The sequence below is a fragment of the Meles meles genome, chromosome 21 (assembly GCF_922984935.1).
Source record: "Meles meles chromosome 21, mMelMel3.1 paternal haplotype, whole genome shotgun sequence".
Taxonomy (NCBI): Eukaryota; Metazoa; Chordata; class Mammalia; order Carnivora; family Mustelidae; genus Meles; species Meles meles.
The window spans coordinates 44,905,893-44,919,014 of record NC_060086.1 but is presented as its reverse complement, the minus strand read 5'-3'; positions in this window follow the sequence as shown (position 1 = coordinate 44,919,014).

The following is a 13,122-nucleotide window of genomic DNA, read 5'->3' as shown; positions in this document are numbered from 1 at the left end:
CGCGGCTCGTTTTCCGGGTGGCCGCGACATGCCCCGAGCGAGAAAGGGCCCTGCTCCACGCGGAACTGGGCGCTGACCAGGGCTGCCCAACGCCGGCCAATTCTCACGAGCGTTCTGCCCAAATCGATCCCGATTTGGGCAGAACGCTCGTGAGAATTGGCCGGAAAAAGCCCGGCGAAAACACTCCGGGCACCACAGGGCCGCAGGGCCGCCCCCCCGGGGCCCTGTCCGGGATCGCGTGTCGTCGCGTTCCGGCACCGCCAGGAGGAGCTGCGGGAGGCGTGCACCGGGGAGGCCGAAGCCTCCCGCTCCTCAGCCTCCGGGGGTCCCCTCCCTGGCGCCGGCAGCTGGGGCCGGGCAGCCACGAAAGCCGGGCCCGGAACCGGGCCTGCTTTCTCAGCCTTCCGTTGCCAGGGGCCTGAGCCTGGGGGCCTCCCCATGGGGAACCCTGAGTCCCGCGCCACGAGTCCCCCGACCGTCCCGGAGACAACGGCACCATTCGCGGCTTCGTCCCAGCCGTGGTGTGAGAGAACAATCCGCTTCCCCACAGAGGCCAGCCCCGTCCACGGGCGCCCCGGCCGCCCGCCACGGCGGAGGCGGACGCCCGGCCACGGCGCCTCCATCCACTCTGCTCGGGGAAACCTCCCCGGCGCCGGGGCCGCCGGCCGCGCCCCATCGTCGCGGCTCGTTTTCCGGGTGGCCGCGACACGCCCCGAGCGAGAAAGGGCCCTGCTCCACGCGGAACTGGGCGCTGACCAGGGCTGCCCAACGCCGGCCAATTCTCACGAGCGTTCTGCCCAAATCGATCCCGATTTGGGCAGAACGCTCGTGAGAATTGGCCGGAAAAAGCCCGCCGAACACACTTCGGGCACCACAGGGCCGCAGGGCCGCCCCCCCGGGGCCCTGTCCGGGATCGCGTGTCGTCGCGTTCCGGCACCGCCAGGAGGAGCTGCGGGAGGCGTGCACCGGGGAGGCCGACGCCTCCCGCTCCTCAGCCTCCGGGGGTCCCCTCCCTGGCGCCGGCAGCTGGGGCCGGGCAGCCCCGAAAGCCGGGCCCGGAACAGGGCCTGCTTGCTCAGCCTTCCGTTGCCAGGGGCCTGAGCCTGGGGGCCTCCCCATGGGGAACACTGAGTCCCGCGCCACGAGTCCCCCGACCGTCCCGGCGACAACGGCACCATTCGCGGCTTCGTCCCAGCCGTGGAGTGAGAGATCAATCCGTTTCCCCACAGAGGCCAGCCCCCTCCACGGGCGCCCCGGCCGCCCGCCACGGCGGAGGCGGACGCCCGGCCACGGCGCCTCCATCCACTCTGCTCGGGGAAACCTCCCCGGCGCCGGGGCCGCCGGCCGCGCCCCATCGTCGCGGCTCGTTTTCCGGGTGGCCGCGACATGCCCCGAGCGAGAAAGGGCCCTGCTCCACGCGGAACTGGGCGCTGACCAGGGCTGCCCAACGCCGGCCAATTCTCACGAGCGTTCTGCCCAAATCGATCCCGATTTGGGCAGAACGCTCGTGAGAATTGGCTGGAAAAAGCCCGGCGAACACACTTCGGGCACCACAGGGCCCCAGGGCCGCCCCCCCGGGGCCCTGTCCGGGATCGCGTGTCGTCGCGTTCCGGCACCGCCAGGAGGAGCTGCGGGAGGCGTGCACCGGGGAGGCCGACGCCTCCCGCTCCTCAGCCTCCGGGGGTCCCCTCCCTGGCGCTGGCAGCTGGGGCCGGGCAGCCCCGATAACCGGGCCCGGAACCGGGCCTGCTTGCTCAGCCTTCCGTTGCCAGGGGCCTGAGCCTGGGGGCCTTCCCATGGGGAAACCTGAGTCCCGCGCCACGAGTCCCCCGACCGTCCCGGAGACAACGGCACCATTCGCGGCTTCGTCCCAGCCGTGGAGTGAGAGAACAATACGTTTCCCCACAGAGGCCAGCCCCATCCACGGGCGCCCCGGCCGCCCGCCACGGCGGAATCGGACGCCCGGCCACGGCGCCTCCATCCACTCTGCTCGGGGAAACCTCCCCGGCGCCGGGGCCGCCGGCCGCGCCCCATCGTCGCGGCTCGTTTTCCGGGTGGCCGCGACATGCCCCGAGCGAGAAAGGGCCCTGCTCCACGCGGAACTGGGCGCTGACCAGGGCTGACCAACGCCGGCCAATTCTAACGAGCGTTCTGCCCAAATCGATCCCGATTTGGGTAGAACGCTCGTGAGAATTGGCCGGAAAAAGCCCTGCGAACACACTTCGGGCACCACAGGGCCGCAGGGCCGCCCCCCCGGGGCCCTGTCCGGGATCGCGTGTCGTCTCGTTCCGGCACCGCCAGGAGGAGCTGCGGGAGGCGTGCACCGGGGAGGCCGACGCCTCCCGCTCCTCAGCCTCCGGGGGTCCCCTCCCTGGCGCCGGCAGCTGGGGCCGGGCAGCCCCGAAAGCCGTGCCCGGGCCCGGGACTGTTTGCTCAGCCTTCCGTTGCCAGGGGCCTGAGCCTGGGGGCCTCCCCATGGGGAACACTGAGTCCCGCGCCACGAGTCCCCCGACCGTCCCGGCGACAACGGCACCATTCGCGGCTTCGTCCCAGCCGTGGAGTGAGAGATCAATCCGTTTCCCCACAGAGGCCAGCCCCCTCCACGGGCGCCCCGGCCGCCCGCCACGGCGGAGGCGGACGCCCGGCCACGGCGCCTCCATCCACTCTGCTCGGGGAAACCTCCCCGGCGCCGGGGCCGCCGGCCGCGCCCCATCGTCGCGGCTCGTTTTCCGGGTGGCCGCGACATGCCCTGAGCGAGAAAGGGCCCTGCTCCACGCGGAACTGGGCGCTGACCAGGGCTGCCCAACGCCGGCCAATTCTCACGAGCGTTCTGCCCAAATCGATCCCGATTTGGGCAGAACGCTCGTGAGAATTGGCCAGAAATTGCCCGGCGAATACACTTCGGGCACCACAGGGCCGCAGGGCCGCCCCCCCGGGGCCCTGTCCGGGATCGCGTGTCGTCGCGTTCCGGCACCGCCAGGAGGAGCTGCGGGAGGCGTGCACCGGGGAGGCCGACGCCTCCCGCTCCTCAGCCTCCGGGGGTCCCCTCCCTGGCGCCGGCAGCTGGGGCCGGGCAGCCCCGAAAGCCGGGCCCGGAACAGGGCCTGCTTGCTCAGCCTTCCGTTGCCAGGGGCCTGAGCCTGGGGGCCTCCCCTTGGGGAACACTGAGTCCCGCGCCACGAGTCCCCCGACCGTCCCGGCGACAACGGCACCATTCGCGGCTTCGTCCCAGCCGTGGAGTGAGAGATCAATCCGTTTCCCCACAGAGGCCAGCCCCCTCCACGGGCGCCCCGTCCGCCCGCCACGGCGGAGGCGGACGCCCGGCCACGGCGCCTCCATCCACTCTGCTCGGGGAAACCTCCCCGGCGCCGGGGCCGCCGGCCGCGCCCCATCGTCGCGGCTCGTTTTCCGGGTGGCCGCGACATGCCCCGAGCGAGAAAGGGCCCTGCTCCACGCGGAACTGGGCGCTGACCAGGGCTGCCCAACGCCGGCCAATTCTCACGAGCGTTCTGCCCAAATCGATCCCGATTTGGGTAGAACGCTCGTGAGAATTGGCCGGAAAAAGCCCGGCGAAAACACTTCGGGCACCACAGGGCCGCAGGGCCGCCCCCCCGGGGCCCTGTCCGGGATCGCGTGTCGTCGCGTTCCGGCACCTCCAGGAGGAGCTGCGGGAGGCGTGCACCGGGGAGGCCGACGCCTCCCGCTCTTCAGCCTCCGGGGGTCCCCTCCCTGGCGCCGGCAGCTGGGGCCGGGCAGCCCCGAAAGCCGGGCCCGGGCCCGGGCCTGTTTGCTCGGCCTTCCGTTGCCAGGGGCCTGAGCCTGGGGGCCTCCCCATGGGGAACACTGAGTCCCGCGCCACGAGTCCCCCGACCGTCCCGGCGACAACGGCACCATTCGCGGCTTCGTCCCAGCCGTGGAGTGAGAGATCAATCCGTTTCCCCACAGAGGCCAGCCCCCTCCACGGGCGCCCCGGCCGCCCGCCACGGCAGAGGCGGACGCCCGGCCACGGCGCCTCCATCCACTCTGCTCGGGGAAACCTCCCCGGCGCCGGGGCCGCCGGCCGCGCCCCATCGTCGCGGATCGTTTTCCGGGTGGCCGCGACATGCCCCGAGCGAGAAAGGGCCCTGCTCCACGCGGAACTGGGCGCTGACCAGGGCTGGCAACGCCGGCCAATTCTCACGAGCGTTCTGCCCAAATCGATCCCGATTTGGGCAGAACGCTCGTGAGAATTGGCCGGAAAAAGCCCGGCGAACACACTTCGGGCACCACAGGGCCGCAGGGACGCCCCCCCGGGGCCCTGTTCGCATTCGCGTGTCGTCGCGTTCCGGCACCGCCAGGAGGAGCTGCGGGAGGCGTGCACCGGGGAGGCCGACGCCTCCCGCTCCTCAGCCTCCGGGGGTCCCCTCCCTGGCGCCGGCAGCTGGGGCCGGGCAGCCCCGAAAGCCGGGCCCGGGCCCGGTCCTGTTTGCTCGGCCTTCCGTTGCCAGGGGCCTGAGCCTGGGGGCCTCCCCATGGGGAACACTGAGTCCCGCGCCACGAGTCCCCCGACCGTCCCGGCGACAACGGCACCATTCGCGGCTTCGTCCCAGCCGTGGAGTGAGAGATCAATCCGTTTCCCCACAGAGGCAAGCCCCCTCCACGGGCGCCCCGGCCGCCCGTCACGGCGGAGGCGGACGCCCGGCCACGGCGCCTCCATCCACTCTGCTCGGGGAAACCTCCCCGGCGCCGGGGCCGCCGGCCGCGCCCCATCGTCGCGGATCGTTTTCCGGGTGGCCGCGACATGCCCCGAGCGAGAAAGGGCCCTGCTCCACGCGGAACTGGGCGCTGACCAGGGCTGCCCAACGCCGGCCAATGCTCACGAGCGTTCTTCCCAAATCGATCCCGAGTTGCGCAGAACGCTCGTGAGAATTGGCCGGAAAAAAGCCCGGCGAACACACTTCGGGCACCACAGGGCCGCAGGGCCCCCCCCCCCGGGGCCCTGTCCGGGATCGCGTGTCGTCGCGTTCCGGCACCGCCAGGAGGAGCTGCGGGAGGCGTGTACCGGGGAGGCCGACGCCTCCCGCTCCTCAGCCTCCGGGGGTCCCCTCCCTGGCGCCGGCAGCTGGGGCCGGGCAGCCCCGAAAGCCGGGCCCGGAACAGGGCCTGCTTGCTCAGCCTTCCGTTGCCAGGGGCCTGAGCCTGGGGGCCTCCCCTTGGGGAACCCTGAGTCCCGCGCCACGAGTCCCGCGACCGTCCCGGCGACAACGGCACCATTCGCGGCTTCGTCCCAGCCGTGGAGTGAGAGATCAATCCGTTTCCCCACAGAGGCCAGCCCCCTCCACGGGCGCCCCGGCCGCCCGCCACGGCGGAGGCGGACGCCCGGCCACGGCGCCTCCATCCACTCTGCTCGGGGAAACCTCCCCGGCGCCGGGGCCGCCGGCCGCGCCCCATCGTCGCGGCTCGTTTTCCGGGTGGCCGCGACATGCCCCGAGCGAGAAAGGGCCCTGCTCCACGCGGAACTGGGCGCTGACCAGGGCTGCCCAACGCCGGCCAATTCTCACGAGCGTTCTGCCCAAATCGATCCCGATTTGGGCAGAACGCTCGTGAGAATTGGGCAGAAATTGCCCGGCGAATACACTTCGGGCACCACAGGGCCGCAGGGCCGCCCCCCCGGGGCCCTGTCCGGGATCGCGTGTCGTCGCGTTCCGGCACCGCCAGGAGGAGCTGCGGGAGGCGTGCACCGGGGAGGCCGAAGCCTCCCGCTCCTCAGCCTCAGGGGGTCCCCTCCCTGGCGCCGGCAGCTGGGGCCGGGCAGCCCCGAAAGCCGGGCCCGGAACCGGGCCTGCTTGCTCAGCCTTCCGTTGCCAGGGGCCTGAGCCTGGGGGCCTCCCCATGGGGAACCCTGAGTCCCGCGCCACGAGTCCCCCGACCGTCCCGGAGACAACGGCACCATTCGCGGCTTCGTCCCAGCCGTGGAGTGAGAGAACAATCCGTTTCCCCACAGAGGCCAGCCCCCTCCACGGGCGCCCCGGCCGCCCGCCACGGCGGAGGCGGACGCCCGGCCACGGCGCCTCCATCCACTCTGCTCGGGGAAACCTCCCCGGCGCCGGGGCCGCCGGCCGCGCCCCATCGTCGCGGCTCGTTTTCCGGGTGGCCGCGACATGCCCCGAGCGAGAAAGGGCCCTGCTCCACGCGGAACTGGGCGCTGACCAGGGCTGCCCAACGCCGGCCAATTCTCACGAGCGTTCTGCCCAAATCGATCCCGATTTGGGCAGAACGCTCGTGAGAATTGGCCGGAAAAAGCCCGCCGAACACACTTCGGGCACCACAGGGCCGCAGGGACGCCCCCCCAGGGCCCTGTCCGCATTCGCGTGTCGTCGCGTTCCGGCACCGCCAGGAGGAGCTGCGGGAGGCGTGCACCGGGGAGGCCGACGCCTCCCGCTCCTCAGCCTCCGGGGGTCCCCTCCCTGGCGCTGGCAGCTGGGGCCGGGCAGCCCCGAAAGCCGGGCCCGGAACCGGGCATGCTTGCTCAGCCTTCCGTTGCCAGGGGCCTGAGCCTGGGGGCCTCCCCATGGGGAACCCTGAGTCCCGCGCAACGAGTCCCCCGACCGTCCCGGAGACAACGGCACCATTCGCGGCTTCGTCCCAGCCGTGGAGTGAGAGATCAATCCGTTTCCCCACAGAGGCCAGCCCCCTCCACGGGCGCCCCGGCCGCCCGCCACGGCGGAGGCGGACGCCCGGCCATGGCGCCTCCATCCACTCTGCTCGGGGAAACCTCCCCGGCGCCGGGGCCGCCGGCCGCGCCCCATCGTCGCGGCTCGTTTTCCGGGTGGCCGCGACATGCCCCGAGCGAGAAAGGGCCCTGCTCCACGCGGAACTGGGCGCTGACAAGGGCCGCCCAACGCCGGCCAATTCTCACGAGCGTTCTGCCCAAATCGATCCCGATTTGGGTAGAACGCTCGTGAGAATTGGCCGGAAAAAGCCCGGCGAACACACTTCGGGCACCACAGGGCCGCAGGGCCGCCCCCCCGGGGCCCTGTCCGGGATCGCGTGTCGTCTCGTTCCGGCACCGCCAGGAGGAGCTGCGGGAGGCGTGCACCGGGGAGGCCGACGCCTCCCGCTCCTCAGCCTCCGGGGGTCCCCTCCCTGGCGCCGGCAGCTGGGGCCGGGCAGCCCCGAAAGCCGTGCCCGGGCCCGGGACTCTTTGCTCAGCCTTCCGTTGCCAGGGGCCTGAGCCTGGGGGCCTCCCCATGGGGAACACTGAGTCCCGCGCCACGAGTCCCCCGACCGTCCCGGCGACAACGGCACCATTCGCGGCTTCGTCCCAGCCGTGGAGTGAGAGATCAATCCGTTTCCCCACAGAGGCCAGCCCCCTCCACGGGCGCCCCGGCCGCCCGCCACGGCGGAGGCGGACGCCCGGCCACGGCGCCTCCATCCACTCTGCTCGGGGAAACCTCCCCGGCGCCGGGGCCGCCGGCCGCGCCCCATTGTCGCGGCTCGTTTTCCGGGTGGCCGCGACATGCCCTGAGCGAGAAAGGGCCCTGCTCCACGCGGAACTGGGCGCTGACCAGGGCTGCCCAACGCCGGCCAATTCTCACGAGCGTTCTGCCCAAATCGATCCCGATTTGGGCAGAACGCTCGTGAGAATTGGCCAGAAATTGCCCGGCGAATACACTTCGGGCACCACAGGGCCGCAGGGCCGCCCCCCCGGGGCCCTGTCCGGGATCGCGTGTCGTCGCGTTCCGGCACCGCCAGGAGGAGCTGCGGGAGGCGTGCACCGGGGAGGCCGAAGCCTCCCGCTCCTCAGCCTCAGGGGGTCCCCTCCCTGGCGCCGGCAGCTGGGGCCGGGCAGCCCCGAAAGCCGGGCCCGGAACCGGGCCTGCTTGCTCAGCCTTCCGTTGCCAGGGGCCTGAGCCTGGGGGCCTCCCCATGGGGAACCCTGAGTCCCGCGACACGAGTCCCCCGACCGTCCCGGAGACAACGGCACCATTCGCGGCTTCGTCCCAGCCGTGGAGTGAGAGAACAATCCGTTTCCCCACAGAGGCCAGCCCCCTCCACGGGCGCCCCGGCCGCCCGCCACGGCGGAGGCGGACGCCCGGCCACGGCGCCTCCATCCACTCTGCTCGGGGAAACCTCCCCGGCGCCGGGGCCGCCGGCCGCGCCCCATCGTCGCGGCTCGTTTTCCGGGTGGCCGCGACATGCCCCGAGCGAGAAAGGGCCCTGCTCCACGCGGAACTGGGCGCTGACCAGGGCTGCCCAACGCCGGCCAATTCTCACGAGCGTTCTGCCCAAATCGATCCTGATTTGGGCAGAACGCTCGTGAGAATTGGCCGGAAAAAGCCCGCCGAACACACTTCGGGCACCACAGGGCCGCAGGGACGCCCCCCCAGGGCCCTGTCCGCATTCGCGTGTCGTCGCGTTCCGGCACCGCCAGGAGGAGCTGCGGGAGGCGTGCTCCGGGGAGGCTGACGCCTCCCGCTCCTCAGCCTCCGGCGGTCCCCTCCCTGGCGCTGGCAGCTGGGGCCGGGCAGCCCCGAAAGCCGGGCCCGGAACCGGGCCTGCTTGCTCAGCCTTCCGTTGCCAGGGGCCTGAGCCTGGGGGCCTCCCCATGGGGAACCCTGAGTCCCGCGCAACGAGTCCCCCGACCGTCCCGGAGACAACGGCACCATTCGCGGCTTCGTCCCAGCCGTGGAGTGAGAGATCAATCCGTTTCCCCACAGAGGCCAGCCCCCTCCACGGGCGCCCCGGCCGCCCGCCACGGCGGAGGCGGACGCCCGGCCATGGCGCCTCCATCCACTCTGCTCGGGGAAACCTCCCCGGCGCCGGGGCCGCCGGCCACGCCCCATCGTCGCGGCTCGTTTTCCGGGTGGCCGCGACATGCCCCGAGCGAGAAAGGGCCCTGCTCCACGCGGAACTGGGCGCTGACCAGGGCTGCCCAACGCCGGCCAATTCTCACGAGCGTTCTGACCAAATCGATCCCGATTTAGCAGAACGCTCGTGAGAATTGGCCAGAAATTGCCCGGCGAACACACTTCGGGCACCACAGGGCCGCAGGGCCGCCCCCCCGGGGCCCTGTCCGGGATCGCGTGTCGTCGCGTTCCGGCACCGCCAGGAGGAGCTGCGGGAGGCGTGCACCGGGGAGGCCGAAGCCTCCCGCTCCTCAGCCTCCGGGGGTCCCCTCCCTGGCGCCGGCAGCTGGGGCCGGGCAGCCCCGAAAGCCGGGCCCGGAACCGGGCCTGCTTGCTCAGCCTTCCGTTGCCAGGGGCCTGAGCCTGGGGGCCTCCCCATGGGGAACCCTGAGTCCCGCGCCACGAGTCCCCCGACCGTCCCGGAGACAACGGCACCATTCGCGGCTTCGTCCCAGCCGTGGAGTGAGAGAACAATCCGTTTCCCCACAGAGGCCAGCCCCCTCCACGGGCGCCCCGGCCGCCCGCCACGGCGGAGGCGGACGCCCGGCCACGGCGCCTCCATCCACTCTGCTCGGGGAAACCTCCCCGGCACCGGGGCCGCCGGCCGCGCCCCATCGTCGCGGCTCGTTTTCCGGGGGGGCGCGACATGCCCCGAGCGAGAAAGGGCCCTGCTCCACGCGGAACTGGGCGCTGACCAGGGCTGCCCAACGCCGGCCAATTCTCACGAGCGTTCTGCCCAAATCGATCCCGATTTGGGCAGAACGCTCGTGAGAATTGGCCGGAAAAAGCCCGGCGAACACACTTCGGGCACCACAGGGCCGCAGGGCCGCCCGCCCGGGGCCCTGTCCGGGATCGCGTGTCGTCGCGTTCCGGCACCGCCAGGAGGAGATGCGGGAGGCGTGTACCGGGGAGGCCGACGCCTCCCGCTCCTCAGCCTCCGGGGGTCCCCTCCCTGGCGCCGGCAGCTGGGGCCGGGCAGCCCCGAAAGCCGGGCCCGGAACAGGGCCTGCTTGCTCAGCCTTCCGTTGCTAGGGGCCTGAGCCTGGGGGCCTCCCCTTGGGGAACCCTGAGTCCCGCGCCACGAGTCCCCCGACCGTCCCGGCGACAACGGCACCATTCGCGGCTTCGTCCCAGCCGTGGAGTGAGAGATCAATCCGTTTCCCCACAGAGGCCAGCCCCCTCCACGGGCGCCCCGGCCGCCCGCCACAGCGGAGGCGGACGCCCGGCCACGGCGCCTCCATCCACTCTGCTCGGGGAAACCTCCCCGGCGCCGGGGCCGCCGGCCGCGCCCCATCGTCGCGGCTCGTTTTCCGGGTGGCCGCGACATGCCCCGAGCGAGAAAGGGCCCTGCTCCACGCGGAACTGGGCGCTGACCAGGGCTGCCCAACGCCGGCCAATTCTCACGAGCGTTCTGCCCAAATCGATCCCGATTTGGGAAGAACGCTCGTGAGAATTGGCCGGAAAAAGCCCAGCGAAAACACTTCGGGCACCACAGGGCCGCAGGGCCGCCCCCCCGGGGCCCTGTCCGGGATCGCGTGTCGTCGCGTTCCGGCACCGCCAGGAGGAGCTGCGGGAGGCGTGCACCGGGGAGGCCGAAGCCTCCCGCTCCTCAGCCTCCGGGGGTCCCCTCCCTGGCGCCGGCAGCTGGGGCCGGGCAGCCACGAAAGCCGGGCCCGGAACCGGGCCTGCTTGCTCAGCCTTCCGTTGCCAGGGGCCTGAGCCTGGGGGCCTCCCCATGGGGAACCCTGAGTCCCGCGCCACGAGTCCCCCGACCGTCCCGGAGACAACGGCACCATTCGCGGCTTCGTCCCAGCCGTGGTGTGAGAGAACAATCCGTTTCCCCACAGAGGCCAGCCCCGTCCACGGGCGCCCCGGCCGCCCGCCACGGCGGAGGCGGACGCCCGGCCCCGGCGCCTCCATCCACTCTGCTCGGGGAAACCTCCCCGGCGCCGGGGCCACCGGCCGCGCCCCATCGTCGCGGCTCGTTTTCCGGGTGGCCGCGACACGCCCCGAGCGAGAAAGGGCCCTGCTCCACGCGGAACTGGGCGCTGACCAGGGCTGCCCAACGCCGGCCAATTCTCACGAGCGTTCTGCCCAAATCGATCCCGATTTGGGCAGAACGCTCGTGAGAATTGGCCGGAAAAAGCCCGGCGAACACACTTCGGGCACCACAGGGCCGCAGGGCCGCCCCCCCGGGGCCCTGTCCGGGATCGCGTGTCGTCGCGTTCCGGCACCGCCAGGAGGAGCTGCGGGAGGCGTGCACCGGGGAGGCCGACGCCTCCCGCTCCTCAGCCTCCGGGGGTCCCCTCCCTGGCGCCGGCAGCTGGGGCCGGGCAGCCCCGAAAGCCGGGCCCGGGCCCGGGCCTGTTTGCTCGGCCTTCCGTTGCCAGGGGCCTGAGCCTGGGGGCCTCCCCATGGGGAACACTGAGTCCCGCGCCACGAGTCCCCCGACCGTCCCGGCGACAACGGCACCATTCGCGGCTTCGTCCCAGCCGTGGAGTGAGAGATCAATCCGTTTCCCCACAGAGGCCAGCCCCCTCCACGGGCGCCCCGGCCGCCCGCCACGGCGGAGGCGGACGCCCGGCCACGGCGCCTCCATCCACTCTGCTCGGGGAAACCTCCCCGGCGCCGGGGCCGCCGGCCGCGCCCCATCGTCGCGGCTCGTTTTCCGGGTGGCCGCGACATGCCCCGAGCGAGAAAGGGCCCTGCTCCACGCGGAACTGGGCGCTGACCAGGGCTGCCCAACGCCGGCCAATTCTCACGAGCGTTCTGCCCAAATCGATCCCGATTTGGGCAGAACGCTCGTGAGAATTGGCCGGAAAAAGCCCGGCGAACACACTTCGGGCACCACAGGGCCGCAGGGACCCCCCCCGGGGCCCTGTCCGCATTCGCGTGTCGTCGCGTTCCGGCACCGCCAGGAGGAGCTGCGGGAGGCGTGCACCGGGGAGGCCGACGCCTCCCGCTCCTCAGCCTCCGGGGGTCCCCTCCCTGGCGCCGGCAGCTGGGGCCGGGCAGCCCCGAAATCCGGGCCCGGAACCGGGCCTGCTTGCTCAGCCTTCCGTTGCCAGGGGCCTGAGCCTGGGGGCCTCCCCATGGGGAAGCCTGAGTCCCGCGCCACGAGTCCCCCGACCGTCCCGGAGACAACGGCACCATTCGCGGCTTCGTCCCAGCCGTGGAGTGAGAGAACAATCCGTTTCCCCACAGAGGCCAGCCCCCTCCACGGGCGCCCCGGCCGCCCGCCACGGCGGAGGCGGACGCCCGGCCACGGCGCCTCCATCCACTCTGCTCGGGGAAACCTCCCCGGCACCGGGGCCGCCGGCCGCGCCCCATCGTCGCGGCTCGTTTTCCGGGGGGGGCGCGACATGCCCCGAGCGAGAAAGGGCCCTGCTCCACGCGGAACTGGGCGCTGAACAGGGCTGCCCAACGCCGGCCAATTCTCACGAGCGTTCTGCCCAAATCGATCCCGATTTGGGCAGAACGCTCGTGAGAATTGGCTGGAAAAACCCCGGCGAACACACTTCGGGCTCCACAGGGCCGCAGGGCCGCCCCCCCGGGGCCCTGTCCGGGATCGCGTGTCGTCGCGTTCCGGCTCCGCCAGGAGGAGCTGCGGGAGGCGTGCACCGGGGAGGCCGACGCCTCCCGCTCCTCAGCCTCCGGGGGTCCCCTCCCTGGCGCCGGCAGCTGGGGCCGGGCAGCCCCGAAAGCCGGGCCCGGGCCCGGGCCTGCTTGCTCAGCCTTCCGTTGCCAGGGGCCTGAGCCTGGGGGCCTCCCCATGGGGAACCCTGAGTCCCGCGCCACGAGTCCCCCGACCGTCCCGGAGACAACGGCACCATTCGCGGCTTCGTCCCAGCCGTGGAGTGAGAGATCAATCCGTTTCCCCACAGAGGCCAGCCCCCTCCACGGGCGCCCCGGCCGCCCGCCACGGCGGAGGCGGACGCCCGGCCACGGCGCCTCCATCCACTCTGTTCGGGGAAACCTCCCCGGCGCCGGGGCCGCCGGCCGCGCCGCATCGTCGCGGCTCGTTTTCCGGGTGGCCGCGACATGCCCCGAGCGAGAAAGGGCCCTGCTCCACGCGGAACTGGGCGCTGACCAGGGCTGCCCAACGCCGGCCAATTCTCAGGAGCGTTCTGCCCAAATCGATCCCGATTTGGGCAGAACGCTCGTGAGAATTGGCCGGAAAAACCCCGGCGAACACACTTCGGGCACCACAGGGCCGCAGGGCCCCCCCCCAGGG